Source organism: Cataglyphis hispanica, chromosome 21, assembly GCF_021464435.1.
Source record: "Cataglyphis hispanica isolate Lineage 1 chromosome 21, ULB_Chis1_1.0, whole genome shotgun sequence".
Lineage (NCBI taxonomy): Eukaryota > Metazoa > Arthropoda > Insecta > Hymenoptera > Formicidae > Cataglyphis > Cataglyphis hispanica.
The window spans coordinates 1,518,534-1,535,911 of record NC_065974.1 but is presented as its reverse complement, the minus strand read 5'-3'; the positions used below and the strand labels follow the sequence as shown (position 1 = coordinate 1,535,911).

Genomic DNA, 17,378 nt, shown 5'->3' with positions numbered 1-17,378 from the left:
TGGTCGTATTTTATACGTTGGACAAATAATGTTTGCGTACTTGTTTTCTTGTTCGTGCACGCTTTTGCGCTCCTCGCTCCCAAACGCACACGTGTGTGTCTATCTGCGATAAGCTCCGGCTTCCGTGAAGAACTCGGTTCCCGCGAAGAGCTCGATTCCCGCGAATACCTGCGACTTTCTTCGTCTAATTTTGCGCGCTGTTCGTTTCGAGCTTTCTTTATATACACATAATAAAATCTAGAAATAATATTTTAAGTATTATCGCAATTATTTTATTATTTAATAATATAATATTAGAAAAAATATCGCAATGTTTGCATATTAGAATTTGTGTATCTATTATATAAAATTTTAAGTCAAATTTTAATGCACATGAATTTTAATGAATCACGTATCAGTATTACAATCAGTAATGCCGTCAACGAGAATTCGATCACGGAATAACGATTTATAGGCAATCGACGATTGCTGTTTTCAATTAATAAATTAATTGCTTGGAGTAAGATAATTTTAAATAAGGCTGCAGAGAATAAAATGACGAAAGAAATCTACTTTAATTAATACATTGTTATGTTTACTTTTTATTCTCCATATTTCTTCCACTTAATTATAAATAAAAATTTAATCGAATATAAAAAAGTTGACAAATTATACAATTAACGAATTTTATTTAATGGAATCTTAATAATTATTGTCTTCCTCCCCCAAACAATATATGCACATCGCAAAGCATAATATTCACTCTTTCTCTTTATTGATGATGTTAAAGTTAATATTATACATATGACACATATTGAATTCGTCTCGCTTATTTGTTAAAAGCAACTAATACGTAAGATCGCGAAGAGAAAGAGGATAAGCGTCGTGGATAAAATCTCAATGATTGAGGAAAAATACATCGAGAGTGCGAGAGAGGCAGGGAGATGTGGCAAATGCTAAGGGTTTGGTAACATAAAGCGCCAGCAATTCCTGTTTACGCGAGCTTCGGCTGTTTCGAGCAGAAGCAGCGTTCATTTGTTTTTCTTCGTTCCTCGCTTTTTCCACTTTCGTTCGCGGCCGCGATTATTTCCATGAATCTACTTAGGCACTTGTGTGACTATACGTGTGCGTCTATTCCTGATAAGCTCGGCTTCCGCGAACACATCGCGACTTTTTTCGTCTAACTACTGCTTATTCGTCTCGGATATCTCATGCTAGATATTTTATACGAAATGTAAAATCTGGAAATAATATTCTAAACGTTCTTACAATTATCGCACATTTAATTATAGTTATAAAAAATATATTGCGTAATATTTATACTAGAGTTTTTTACAACAATTTATAACAATTGTATAGAATTACAAATTTTATACTTCCGAAAAAAAAGAGAAACATTTTATCATAGTTAATTATTATATATTTTATTTAATGAAAAAGAAATATGGCAAAATGTTTTAAACAATATATTAGAAATTATAAAAATATCAGATAAAAAGAATTTAAATTATGATTTGAGATTTATATTTATAAAAATACAATATTTAAAAACACAATATTCTCGTTTAAGTTAAAAAATTAAATAATATATTATGCATAATTTAATTAAAAATATAATGAATTTATACATTATCTTTTTATTTGATATTTCTTTTTAGTATATTTATTTAGAATATCTTTTGCATATGTTACATTAAATAAAATGTAATTAATTTACAATTAATTAGAATGTAATTAATTTATACTCATTCTTTTGCGAATACAAAATTAGAGAGTTAAACAATCGCGAACGAAAGGGATTTAGATGATTTGCGAATCATCACAAGAAGAGAACATCCTTCATGTCATGTATAGGTGGAAGTACGGCCACCTGTGCACGTGCACTTATATATGGAAGCTGGTTGCACGTGGGCGAAACTCGCAGGCGTTACCGGCGCTTTAGTCCGGGACATCGAGATATGTTTGGTAAAGTTAAAAAAAAAATTATCTGTGAACCTAATGATGTAGCATCGTTGCGTTATACGTAGCACGTGATCATCGAATAGCAAAAACATATGTTGCGGAACTGATAATTTATATTAGATAGTGTAATAGATTAAAATTTATAATGATCATTCCAGTAATGAAATCGACAAGAATGGCGCACACCGGTCGGTCAATTAAACGGTATCATCTGCTACCGTGAAATTTCGAGCGGTTTAATCATAACGCTAACAGCTGACAGACACGATACGCTCTAATTTCCTCATCCGTGAGTAGGCAATATGGTAACATATTACGGATGACCGCCGATTAATAAGCTCATACGCATATTAGCATTTCAACATTTTATTCTTCGTCATTCTAAAGTTTTATTTAAAAAAATTCTGATTTTCTTGTTTTAATATTTTAAGAAATTTTATAATAATAACGATATATCAATTTTTTTTATTTATTATTGTTTTATGATAGGATCGTTGAATTCATAGATCTCTTTTCGAATCGTTCGATCATCGGATCGATTCTCGGATGCTCGAATTGTTATTTATCTATAACAGAGATACCGAGATAGGATCTCGGCGACGTGCACGTGTGCGATCGGCAAAGGTCGTTTGGCGGCGATTACTATCGGCGAATCTGCCGAGCGTAGAGCGAGCGGCCCCGAGATATTCGCGCACAATAACCGCCGTAGTTACCGGGCATGCACATGCAGATGTAATTCAGCAAGTAGATCGAGCAGCGACTCATTAGCCGCGATTCAGATTCTTGCCGCGCGGTGCGAGCTCCTTTTCCCGAGCGCCTTCGAGTTTGGATCCCGCGCGATGTCTCTTTCTCTCTCTCCCTCTCCCCCTCTCTCTCTCTCTCTCTGTCTCTCGTTACTCTCGATCGATTCCTCGACGCTTTGAATCGACGGCGCGCGCGAAACACGCGGGGATGATGATGTCCCTCTCCCTCTCTCTCTCTCTCTCTCTCTCTCTCTCTCCCCTCTTTCTCTTTCGCTGGCGGGTGCCGGCGAGCGAACGGGCATATACGGAATAAATCGTGGCTTCGTTACACGCGACTCGAAGGCGGCAAACAAATAGGGTTAATTCCACGTGCGCCCGGTAGCCTGAATACGTCGTTTCCGAATGGAGGTAATTTCGGTGACAATGTGGCCTTTGATTTCATAGAACCGCACGGTCGAACGACCACCACCACCACTAACCCTCCCTCCTCCCCCGCGCGTTTCCAACTCCCTCTTTGCGATACCCCGTCCTCTCCCATTTTCTCCCGTCCACCTCCTTCTCGACGTTCCTCACCCCCTCTTCGACTACACTCCGCGAAAGCCCTGTTTCATCCTCTGCGCGCTCTCTGTAGCGCGAATATACATATAATAAAGTAAAGCCAGCCAGCCAGCCACCACCGCCGGCTCCGGCCAGCCCAGGCGAAAAGACTTTATTCAGTAACTAGCGATTCATACGAAATCGCGAATCCATTTCTGCTCGGATTCACTCTCCGCGCCTTCTCTTCCATCTTCCCTCCGCCCGCAACCCCTACTGGCGATGTTCTCGTTCGCCTCGATCGTGGCCGGAAGTCGCGAATGGTGAACTTTGAATAGTCTATCGGTTATCGTCTCGGGGGTATAGATAACGATCGAAAATATCCGACGTTTCCTTGGGACCTTCCTTTTTGCAATACAAATTATTATTATCATTTTTTTTAATAAAGAGAAAAGACAAAATTTTTTATTAGATATTCTTCCGTGAATTTAAAGATGATAAAATCGTTCTTACGTCATGCTTTGCGAAAAGCGTGAAGACTTGTTTACATCGAATGCGGGAAGTCAAAGCTCTCGGAAATGGATCGCGTACGTCCGGAGGGCGAGAGCTTCGAACAAATCGTTTCGCTGGGAAAACGGGCGAACGCTTTCTTCTTAATGCGGGTGAAATTGTATCGCGCTCGGTGGTAAATCTACATATTATACCGAGTAATGCGAACGCCGTGGCATCGCGTAGAGGGTTTCGATGCTTATATCGATGTGAGCTATCAACTGGTAAGATGAGAATATTTTTTGCGCAATCTGAGGGAAGAGTGCCTCGATATTTCATATCGTATATCCTCGTTTAAATTTCCCGGAGTAACACGTTTTGAAAGCACGTAAAGTTGCCGTAATTTTTTTTCCATTCGCGCGTCTCATTTTCATTTCATCAAAAGATATAATCAAGACTTGCGGGACATGCGATAACTGTTCTTAACGTGAATATTCATATGATGATGACACGATGTGCGTCTTAATGACGACATCGGTTATTAACACTCCGTAGTCGATTTTTCTCGTCGCGAAGCGTCTTGAGAAAATTTCCAAAAGCTTTCCGAGGTGTTCGCATTACCTCCGTATGTAGACGATAAGGAGGGTGACGGCGTGAGGGGATGGAGGGAGAACGTTGTGCTAAAGCGGGAAGAACGTGAAGTCAAGGGAAGAGTTTTCGCCGCATTCGGTACTCCTCCAGAGCTTGGAAATATTTCCGAGGATTCAGCGAGTTTATTAAGGCTATTCAGAGCGCCTCTGCTTCTGAGACAGCATTGTGGATACAATTTAGTCTTATTCATCCCTTCGCGGATGTCTAAATATTTTCAACCCTCGCTCGCTCTCCTGTTTCCTCTTATCTTCTCTCTCTTTTTCTTTCCCTTTCTCTCTCTCTCTGTCTGTGCAATTCTATGTTCTATAGAGTCAACCCTAGTTTGTAACGTTTTATCTCGTACTAATGGCGGTGTGTTTGTGCCATGACAACCCGCAATTTTGACACATTCCAATCGGTTAAGCGATCCAACTGCGATGGAACGATTACGATCTTTCGTTGCCGTTTACTTTTTTTTGCCGCATGTTCATCAATGAACGTAAAATTATATTTGACCATAGATATATTGAACATATGTTTAAAAATTTAAGAACATTGTAAAAATGTTAAATTTTTGTAGAAAAAATGGATTAAGTCGATTTTGTTTTCGGTTGTTCTCGAAATATGCACTAAATGCGATGTTTCGACTGGCACGCTTTACCTGTCTCAGGATAAAATTAATTTTCACTCTTTTTTTCCCCTGTCTTAGGCAATTTCTTCGGCTTAAACGATTCTTTCTAAAGGTAGACACGCCTGTCAACGGTCCATTGTTATGGTGGATAACGTGTTATGTAAAACGGGTTCTGCTTTATTCTGCCACTAATCTTGTCCTTTACTTCTTTAGTCTTTTGCTGAATAATTTCGTGTAGCATGGGATAACAATCGAATACATTAACTTAATTATCTCGATATAGGCTGAGATTTATATTTTTTATATTTGTTTCATTTTTAGATATCAAAATTTTAAATAGTGGTACATTTATATCTTCTAAATTCCAATGTCGCAGGTCGTAGAAAAATGTCCAGTTTATAATAAAAAAATTGTATAAAAATATAAAAGAATGTCATTTAATGTAGACTATCATAAAAAAAAAAAATATTTTTTTTAATTTTTTGCATTTATTTTAGAAAGATTTTGTTGTATTTGAAAAAGTAAAATTTTCAATGTTAAAAAAAATTTTTCTCTGTGATTGTGAATCTTCTTTTCGATTATTATAACAAGTTATATTTTTATGAAACTTTGCTCGATACCTATCTCTATCTCAATATATGTATATATATATATTTCTCTCTGTCTCTTTTTTCTCTCGATTGATCGAAAGGAAACATAATTTTTTAGCCCTTTAGAACAAATTTTCTAAATATAGTGTCCGTTTACTTTTGTACAAAACGGAAGGCACGTGGAAATATCTGAAGGACGACGGTGCCGCGCGCCGTGTCGACTTCTCTCGGTCCTCTCTCTTGTCTCATTTGAGAAGGCGTTCTGACGATCTCACCGCTCTTTGAGTCACTCTCGCTTTGCGCATTGTTTACAGAGTGATGAGTCTTCACACTGGCGCGAGCGCGCCTCTGCTTTCTTCCTTTCTATCAGTCTCCCTCGGTCCCATTTCATTCCATTCTTCCGCGTTCCCGCCATTGTTCCGTCTCTCCTTTTATACGGAATAAAGTATCAAGCGGCCGGGGCACAATGTACCCCTGTCTTTCTGGGTTTCCTTTATCTCTTTCTTTCTTTCTTCCATCACCCTTCGCCCACGCGTCTTTTGCGAAATCTTTGCAACCTATCGTCGGTACTCTTCTCACATCGACACAAAATCTCTCTTTCTCTCTCTCTCTTTCTCTTTCTCAACTTTTCATATCTATCAAACGTTAGAGAAAATGTTATTCCAACTGATTGAATGTCGAATAAATATCTGTTGTTGAATTGAATCAAGTATGATTCATAATTTTTTTCATTGAAATGTATTGCTGATATTTTCTCATTTTTTTATATTATATATTTTACTTTTGAAATTGTTCGTACTTACAAATGTAGATTGATTTATATATATGAAAGGGTGTATATGGAATCATTTCGTCATCTTTTTAACCGACATGCAAAGTTGCTAATGTAATCGTGCCTATCATCTCGTTTAATAGCTCTGCTGAGTAAGGCTCTATAGCGTAGCCATAGAAAAGGTGGGACGGACTGCATTTTCGACTCATCCCAAGGGATGATTTGACCGAATCCACAAGCGCGTGGGGGTGCTTTGGAGCGAAGGGTTCGCGCGGCCACCCGAGTAATAAAAGTCAAAATTGATCGATGTAAACGAGAAGCGATATTTCGAAGTTGATTATTCCTTTAATATTTTTAATTTCTTATTTAAAAACTGGTATTGTGACATGATTGAATATTATTCAATGATAATATCTGTTAAGTGCATGGAAATAATTTAATTAATATTAATATATGAATATTGATATATTACATATTGAAAGTATATAAACGCAAAATGTCAGAGTTTAAATGTCGAGCTCCAAGTCTGAATTAAAAACGCGATTTAAAGACAAATCATTTTTCTCGAATTGCCTTGATAATAGAATCTATTTTATATTTCGCGTATCGCATTTTGCTTTCACCATCGTGATAACACGCTGCCACAAAGCTGGACCTTGTCGGTCTTTTTTCACGCTACCGTCGATGACTTCCCCTCGGCATTATCGGCGCCGCCGTTGCCGCTGACCCGCGGGTGGACGAGGGTGGTCCCTGAATAACCAACTAAAGAATCGCGGAAAGGAGAAGGCACGAGGTGGCCGCGGCGGCGGGAGAAAGGTGGCGACCGGGCATCGCGAAGAAAGAAAGAGAGAAAGAGAGTGAGAGAGGGGCGGGAGGGGGGAGGGGAGAAAGACCAAGTCTAAAGAGACCGACGCACACGATGCCGGGGCGCCCGTACCGGTACATTCACGTACACGACGCCGCGTGACGTCACCGCATTGTTAAACGAGCAAGCATTGTAGTCACTATTGTGAGTCTCCGCCATTATTCTAAGACAATCGTCCAACACAATGAGACCTACGGGAGGATGAGTAGAGAATCCTCTCTCCTCTCTCTCTCTCTCTCTCTCTCTCTCTTGCTCTTTCGTCTCCAATCTTCCCATCCTTCTCGATTTCTTTTCCTTCTTCATATGTTTTTCCTACTTGTGAATAAACTTTTGTAGTGTCATGTCGGGAAGAGGAAGAGAGAGGGAGGAGGGCGACAGGCGTTTTTATATCGCAAGTTTTGCAAACGAGCGACGAAAAGAGCAACTGATTCGTGGAAAAAATTTATCACGAGCGTAAGATGTATTGATTTCGAAATTTTTATTAGGATGTAGTTTTGCAAAGTCCGATTAAGATATTTATCTTTCAAGAGAAGGAAATCTCTCGTCTCATAAACGGAGAGGTACGCGAGTGACATTAACTCTTAGCATGGCCTCGCCATGGGTAAAGTCAATGTGACAAAAGTTCCGACCGCTAACTTCGCAAACATCACCTTTCTTCCCTTCCTGATTCGCGTGCACCAGGGAAGAAGGGGGAAAGAGGGGGGGGGGATAGGGGAGGGCGGGCGCCTTTCGAAGCCGGTTTTATCGTCGAACGATCGTTCTTCCGAATAATCGCGAACGTGCCTAACGATCGTGGACGGGGTTGGCGCATACGAGGCACGCCACCTTGCGATCGGTCACAAAACAGCGACACAATAACCGGGCCGCAACAATGCCGGGCGACAATGCAGCGCCACCAACACAGCCGCGAACCGAATCCATTGTCTGTACTTCTCTTGTTCTCCTTTCATCCCCTGCACTTTCACGACGAGGCGCACAGGGCACCGGTAGTGAAGAACCTGGGGGGGTGGCGGATAACGGGGTGGACGGCGGATCCGCGATGTGGCGACTTCGCGATAGGACGACTTTGCTTAAGCCGCGCAAAGATTGTGGGCGCCCATGGCCGTAGAAATCTGTTGCTGTAAAAGAATTTCTTATACCTAAATTTTTTCTCTTTAGTTGAATTTAATGGCGTAAAGTTTTCCGGAAGATAATCTCTCGGTTTATACAAATTTTTGCGATACTGTGTTTCAGATACAAAAGTTGAGTATCGTAATCATATAAAAGATAATATGATTTTCTTATTAAATCTATTGACAAACATATAAATTTCATTATTGCACTCAACTATATTCTCAAAAATATAGCTTCTATATGCAAACAACAATTGCAACGTTGTTCCGAACAATGATTCTTAATGTAAAATATTAATTAATTTATACGGAATTCATCGAATCAATCGATAGCTAATCTTAGAATATTCTCAGGGTTCGCGATAAAAAAATTTGCACGAGAGTCATTAATTCGCAGATACGAGTCGCAGATTAGCACGGTAGCGACTCGAGCTTTCTCGAAATTCTTAATTTTTTTTTGCCTCTAACTCTTGGAAAGAAATGTTCCTACAGTCGGCTTTGCGAACTACTGTGAGATACTTGCCGTTCGAGATATTTTTGCCAAGACTGAAAGATAAGATGGCTTTGGACCGACTGTATTTCCACGGGACCATGACGCGCGGTACCCGTCGCGGGTAAGAAGGCCATTGTGGGGACCTTGCGCGGCATTCATCGTAATGAATGCACCCCCGTGGTAAAGTTCTCGCATGTAAGACACAAGAGGTATGAAAGAGTCGCGAAGCTTAAATAACAGTCGCGTGTACCAGAAGACGACACGCGCGCGCGCGCGCGCGCCGGCGAGATGCTGGCATTCTGCTGCAGCCGCGAATTTCTATGGACCGTTTATAACGCTCACTCACTGTCTTGCACGGCTACTTTTGTCCACAACGCCATGATTTTTCTTTCTTTGTAGCTTTTTTTTCTTTTTGCATTGCGCATCTCCCTTTTTGTTTCTCTTTTTCTTGATTTTTACGTCATATTCCATTTGTTCTTTGCTCGCGAAACTACGCCGATCCCAAAGACACATTTTCCACCGGACAGAATCATTAACATGTGAGAACTTTTCTGAATTTTTCGTGAATCTTTTGGCTGCATTTTTTTTTTCATCTTTCATTTATTCATATTTCACTTATTATTCGCGGTTCATCAATTTATTCGATGATCAATTATCAAAAATATCATGGCGAGTCTCAAAATAATTTTCGAAATTTGTAAAATAAAAATAAGATTAAAGAAAGCAGATTAAGAAAAAATAATTTAGAAAAAAATTTTCTATTATATTTACTTTTTTTTTAAATAGATTAATATTTAGTCAGAGGGACTTGTTTTTGAACATGCTTATTGAACAATTTTTATAAAAGTACACGCAAAAATATAAATTATAAAGTAGCATTCTTTCATATATTTTTTTAAGAATATTTTATAATAGAAAATATTTTTTTTATACGTAAAACGAAGATATTGAAATAAAGATAACATTCCATGATTTTTTATTAAGTGAAAAATTATTCTTTATTAAAAAAATTAGTTATACTTTATTTTTTGTAAAAGTATATGGATAAGAAACTATTCATAAAAAGATATATTTTCCATAACGGTAGAGTTGTATAGAAAAGAAATTCTTAATCCAAAAAGGTCATTGATATAAATAATTCACGCAACTATTACTCATAACGGGAGATTTATCGAAATTTTCCACGCTCACACGGCTACAATCGACTGAAAAATATGCGCGTGTCTTTTTTGCGTTCTTGCTTTGTGCGCGCATAGTGCGTGCGGTGCGAACGACGCGAGACGGCGATGTAACGTGTGGGTGCTGTGGATCGGGTAGGTGAGCGCGCCCTTATTCGACTCTTTTGTCTAGGCGTCCATTCTCCGGCACATTATCAGGCCTATTGTCCCTCACATTGTTACCCCTACCACGACGTCTCATTGTTTTGCAATTTCCCCCACTTAACCGATACGACTGCCTCGCCATCAACCCCTATCCCCACCCCATTTTCCTTCCTATCCTCAGCCTTTGCGCCTCGCTATTTCCCCGATCTGCTCGCGTCCCAGTTATCACATTTCGACCACTTTTCATCGACGATACCAAAAAGGATATCAGTGTGTCTTTTAATGTATCACATAGAATATTGTCTCATGAGGATAATCGAGTCTCCTCGAAAGATTTATCTTTATTGTTACATAATTATTTTTCAGATTATGCTAGAAAGATATTCGCACACTTAAAATACAATAATTTCTCTTAATAATATTAAAATCTTTTGTTACTTAATTTATAATATCATTTATATGTAATTTCTTTCATTAATAATATTATTTTATGATGCATGAATAAATACTAATACGAAAGATTATCGCGTGATCGAGGAATTTTTATCAGGTATCGTTGGATTGAGTATAGCGAAACGGAAGTATATAGGTGATAAATTTTTTCTTTACATATCTGTGGAATTCACGCCGATTCTTATACTGTTACGATTTATCTTCGTACAAATGAACCAAGAATATATGAGAAGGAATCGAGAAATCGAAATCCTTTCCGTGATAATTCGTTTGTTGCGCTTGTTCGCGAAACGGAGGAAACTTTTAGAACATTGCACTTCAGTCATCGCGGCAACCAGGCGAAGGACGGATGTCTGGAAAACAATAATTAGGAACGCCCGGTGCGCGCGAATCCGTATAACATTCAGTTGAGAATATATTTCCGAGCTTTCGGCTCTTCCTTTCCTCCACTCTCCCCGTCCTCATCTCCCCCCGCCCGCTCATTCCCAATGGAAGCCCTTGGAACTCCGTAAAATAGACAAAAGCCTTGCTGCCGAACAATTCGTCTATTCTGCTGCGCGGTTACGAGCGAACGAGCTTGAGCGTATAACATATTCGTATGGTCTCGCGTTGTCCTCGTTCCTCCTGAAATCCCAGGCTGTCGATGATCCTTTTCCCTACCCGCGTCCCTACCTACCACCTTCCCCCTCCCCCATTCGCGTGGACGAGGACGTTGCAGCCAGCTTCCGCTCTCCATGCGTGCGTACATGTCTATTATATCCTTTCAACGCGCGCCGCCCTATTCTGTCACGGGAGTTAGCAACTTTTAACAGGTTCCTCTGTCGAGAGACGATTATTTGTCCCGCGATAGCTCAATGCCGGTGACAAAAATCGCGCTCGCTCCTTGACGCAGGTGCGATTCTGCTTTCACCGTTTGGCACGTGAAAATCTACTGGGCGCATATTAACATTTAATTTATTTCTTTTCCCCCGAATTTCTCGAGTCATACTTACGTGAATTTATACGATAAATTGTTTTCGCGTATTTTCGCACGCGATTGACTCATTAGACGTACATTCGTATATCTCAGTACGTTTATTACATGCGTTTATGTCATTGAAATAAAAATAAAATACAAATTAAATTATTAAAAGTCGTATAATAGAATTGCCGATAATTCACTCGCTCGCGAGGAATTCATCGGACATCGATATATCGGACGTCGGTCTTTTATTAATGTTCGCACGTGTGACGCGTGCACACACGCTCTGTACGGCATTATAACATTACGGGTAATGCTTTCGCGAGCATCTCCCGAGGACACTGATTCGCGTTATTGCATTATGTGCTACTCGTACGCATATACGACATAATCGTCGTTCCGATTGTGCGTAGAAAGAGAGAGAGAGAGAGAGAGAGAGAGAGAGAGAGATCATTGTGTTTGCACGTGAGTCGTGGCTTGAATTCGTGTGTATCCCGCGTGACAAGGGACATTGCTGTGTATGCGAAAACGAACTTGAATGAAGTCGATGCTGTAGCTATAAATCAGGAAGGAGTACATTATACGATGAATTAGATATTGCGATGTCGTACAAAAAAGGGTAAGGCGATCATTTTTAAATTATATATATATATATATATATATATATATATATATATATGCTCATAAAACAAATTCTTTTTAATTATTCTATTCTTACTCTTCTTGCGGATTATTTAATATATAAAAATTTTATATTAATTTATTATGTAATTTTTATATAATATTTTAGTATATATAATGTATAATTTGTATATAATATTTTAATATATATAAGTATAAAATTTTTAGTCTATATATGTAAAAGTATATAAATAAATATTTAGTGTATATAAATTTTATATATATATGTAGAGCACGACTTGAGTTTTTTGTCTAATTGTATAATTATTCCATTTGACTTCTGAATAATTCGCAAAATGGATATATTTTTATATACTAAAAATTTATATATTAAATAATCCGCAAAAAGGGCAATAACCTATTTAAAAAAATTTGTGATTTTATGATTGATCTCTCTTTACTCGAGTAATTATCACGAACATTTTATTTGAAAAATATAAAATAAAACATAATCGTGAAGCGGTTATATTATTATGTCAACGTTAGATTACGAAGAAATGTATTAGGTGAGTTTCCTTTATGCATATACATTCCTTGGTATATCGTATACTATGATGATTACGATGATGAAGCATTATATCATTCTATTGTATGTGGGGCGATAAAGGAAGAGCGCAGAGAGAATGTGCAGCTTGTAGTTGCAATCCGCATAATATATAGGAAGTTGGTTTCGCGGAACCAATGACGAACCTTCTATGTGTATTACACGGAGTCCGCTACAAACACCCGGGAAACTTTACGGGGAGAAGCACAGTCGCCGCAGAGAAAGAGCGAGAGGGAGAGAAAGGAGCGAGGGTGAGAAAGGGGTGAGGGTGCACTCGAACGAAGCCTCTCCACGACACAGTCAGTTAATCAATTATGCTGAGAAGTTAATTTAATCGTATCACTATGCATATATTACGTCAGTTATGTCAGTGTGTTTGTGCGTATATACATGCCGTTTAATTCGCGTAGTGTATTAGAGATGTTATATTCGATCTAATTACAAGTAATTTGCATTATTAGACTATGGTATTCGTACTCCATATCATTTTAAGTTATTTAAATATTTTCAACATTATTTTAGTGTGGAATTTAATAACATATTTCTTTGTAAATTTAGAGAATTAATCTTTTTTACGAAAATTTGTTTACGAAATTTGTTTTCGAATTTTCCTTTTTAATTAAATGAACTTTGTTTCAACGGGGTATTGTAATAAAGCTACGAAATCATCTACCGCACTTGTTCGATTCCCATAATGTCCGTCCTGAATGACTAAGATCCTCAAAGAAAGCGCGCGGGCGATCGACTCGTCATTATTCGCGGTTTGACGAGGGTGATGAAAGAGGTTTGACTTTTAGCCGGCGAGAGGGGGGTTTGGGGTGAACGGGTGGTCTCGCGGTTTTGGTAGTGGCGGCGGCAACAATGGATCGAGGATGGCGTGGCGCGGTCGCCACAATGCCAACTTGCCAGACTTCTTTACGTGTCAAATGACTTAACCGCCGCCGTGCCGCGGAGAGAGTGCGCGGGCGGACTCCAGGAGTCGGGGGACCGGGGGGGAAGGGCTGGGGGCTCGCGGCGGGGATGTTGCGGAGGGGGAGGGAGAGAGAGAGAGAGAGAGAGAAGAGGGTGGGTATGAAAAGCGTGCTTTGTTTGGAAACAATGCCGATACTCGGCTACATCCTCATCTCCATTCTTCGCCTTGACGTAGCGCCGTACCGAAAAGGGTTGCCTTTATTCATCCCTGATTAAAGTTATAGGTTATTTTCGCTCCGTTTCGCACACCAGCGAAATTTGTGCCGACGGATTTCCTAGCCCACACACCGTGCCATGTTTGTTGGTTATTATTTTTTCGGCGATAGAAGCTAAAAATATTCGTTGGCCGATATCTCTTTGATCCTGTGGAGATACGCGAAAATGACCGTTGATAAAATTAGTCTTTTAAAAGAAAAATTTCTCTTTTAAATTCTCTTTTAGTATCGAAATCATTATTACTATTACAGTGTTCCGTTATTGTGGCTTGTCGATATTCTAATTTTTATATAATTTTTAAATAAATATTTTTAGAAATATTTATTTATTTTTTTAGAAAAAGGAAGAGAAAAAGAGAAAATTTCGTAGATATGTATTGCGCGAATAGTCGAACGATGCATCCTCTAATAAAGTGATGTGTCACAGCATTGCCCAGCATCAACTAGGGTTTTCTTCGCGTCGAAGGAAAGCTGAAGGAGAAAACGAGGGAGGTTATATTACGGGGATGGGGCGCACATCATCGTAAAGGAAAGCTCGTAACAAACTATTGAAAAGCCCAGGAATGAAAAATCAATGGTAGGTGACGTTGGGCACGGGTCGGGCCGGACGACGAGTATATATATCGGCGGCCAGGGTGGGGGGGGGAGGGGATGCGCGCGGATGGACGGGGTTGGAGGCTGACGTGGAAGGAGAGGGGGTGATTCGGTGAATGGAATATTATTGGGGCATCCTTTCACGCGGACTCGACGGAAGCTAGAAGACCTCATCTGGCGGGCTGTATGGATAGCGTTCGCCCTGGCAATGCCGCCTATTGAACCGTCGGTTATGTATGTACGTACACATATACACACGTATTACGCGCATCTCTCTAAACACCCAGCAAATATGAGCGCGCGTTCGTACGCGCGTGTGTACGCGATATGTGTACACGAGCGAGCAGTTTACACGAAAACGCAGTTCATTCGTTCGTTCGTTCGTTCGCGTGTATATTTGCGCACACAGAAACGTGCATTTACGCAAAGATAGACTCGATACATGCGTATGTGTGTACGGGTCATGTTCATGTGTGCTCGCTCGGGCACGTACGTGTGGGTTCTTACATTTCATGATTTATCGCGCAGCTTTCAGCGGGCCTCAAAGCGTCCTGAAAGCGCGCAGATTGATAAAAGAAATAATAGAGGACGCGAAATAGAGGGACTCGATCTGATACGGGGAGAGAGCGCGAGATAGGGGTGCGAAGGGTGAGGATGCCGCGCGGCGGGAAACGACGTCGAGACGAGAGAGCGGATAGATAGAGGGGCGGCGGGGAAGGGAGGGCTGAGGATTGGACGGCGGGGCATGCAATGCCGAACGCGTTTGGACGTCGTCTTTGTGAAATGGGGAGAGTGGTGGATTCTTTCGATATGATTTGGTTCGCGCGCGTGTCCCACCCTCTCTTCCCCCCCCCCCTCCCCAGAACCACTCGATCGCGTGTCTCCGCACTCGACCGGCACGACGCGAGCTTCCCGTCCAACCCCTGCGCTTCGCTTCTACAGCACGTGTACGCTTTTCCTACCATCTCGGCGGGAGTAAGGATTCATTTCGGCGTTAAATATCGGTAGCCAAGCCTTAAATCGAAATTCCATTGAAGTACATACGAAATTGAGCGAATAAGATTTAGCATTTTATTTTCATACACGTATTTTCTAAATGTTTTTTAAATAGATGCGTTAATTATATTCTGTGCAATCATTTATATCAATAAATAACTGGTCTCTAATTTGAAAAATATTATCACACATTTATACATTTTCGAGAGAGGCACGAAAGTTTTTAATTGTTAGAAAAAGGGAGAATTATCGTCGTAAAATTATTGAATAATTATTTTCTAATTCTATCTTGAAGTTTTACGAGAAGGAAATGCTGGAAATGTGTAATGGAAAATTTTATAAATGCATATTTAAAGGGATAATTGAACGTAAACGTATGTACTATATGATCTTTTATGATTCCCATGATCTTTTATTACGAATTGTCGTTATACGAGCGTTTCGATCCGCGTGTTTGACGATGATAATCACCTCGCGAGAATTTGCTTCAAGGCTTGCACCCGTTGGGAACGTTGCAACGGCGAACATAGACGAGATAAAGAGGCCTCGCGACGTGGATAGGAAGATTGAAAGAGAGAGAGCCGTCGTTGCCACGGGACGGAGGGAGGCCGGAAAGTTGCAAATGGTATGAAAGAGGACGAGAACGCGTGCGAGAGACCGAGGGTAAAGAGGGGAAAGATAAAAGGGGTGGTAGAGAACTGTGAATCTCGTGGCAGCATTGTCACTCCATTTGCCGGGCTTGCAAAGTCGGGGCGGTTCCGACGCCACCACCCCACTGTCAGTATAACCACCACCTTCGCCAACGCGACCACCGTTACACAACCGCACTACCGCTGTCGTCGTCGGCAGCAATCCCACGAGGTTACTTGTTTTACTGCCGTCTTCCGGATTATCTATCGAATCGACCGATGTGGTTAATTACTTGTTAATCTGTTGTCAACGTTAATTTCGATATTTTGACTTTAAAGCGGACGACGCAAACTGATGAATGAGGGATTTGGCTTTCAACTTGCATTAAGAATTCTGTCTAACTTTAACAAGATGAACAATGATTTATGAATTAAATTAATGATTTTTAAAGAAATTTTTAATTTGAAAAATCTTTGAAAAATAGAGATTAATCCTTTTAGCATTTGTGTTTTTATTAATATATTTTTATTGATGTTTAAACAATAGTATTTTTAAATATTGGATATTTAGTTTTTTTTTTTTTTGTTCGACCTTTTCACGGCGTGTTCAAAAGTGACGGTACGACATGCGTGTTGCTTCTCGTGTGAGGATATTTTTGAGACACTGAATCTAAATAGAATTTTAAAAAAATATATATTTTTTTGATATTTAAGAAATGAAAAATTTCAGGAAATTGAAATATCTAATTTAAAAATAACACTACTTTGTTATTTTTCAACTTTTTTTTACGAAATTAAGCGCAGCTAATTCAAATTCAATTATTTTTTTTACGAAATTAAGCGCAGTATGCCAGAAATATCCTACGAAATAAGTTTTTTTCTTTTCAACAATTACTCGAGGAACAGTATGTCACACTGTCGAACCATGCAATTTTGAGCACACTACGCTCAGAGTATTGACATACTATTTAAACATTAATAAAAACATATGTTAAATGTTAAAAGAATAAATTTCTAGAATTAATTAGAAATTATTTAATTTTTTATTTTATACTGCTACATTGGCCCCTTAATTGCGGATGGAAAATATTTCAAATGATTATGAAAAAATGTCAAGAAATTAAGATTTTCTTTTAAATATAAATTTTTTTAACAATCTTATATTTTTGACAAAGTTAAATTTATACGATATCGCTTTAGTATATTGACTA

General features: G+C 39.4%; 1 protein-coding gene across 9 annotated transcripts in view; it reads left to right on the top strand.

The window, feature by feature from the left end:
- Positions 1–17,378, top strand: part of LOC126857443 (transcription factor Sox-2) — a 264,526-nt gene that overhangs the window by 1,563 nt on the left and 245,585 nt on the right. The window lies entirely within an intron of this gene.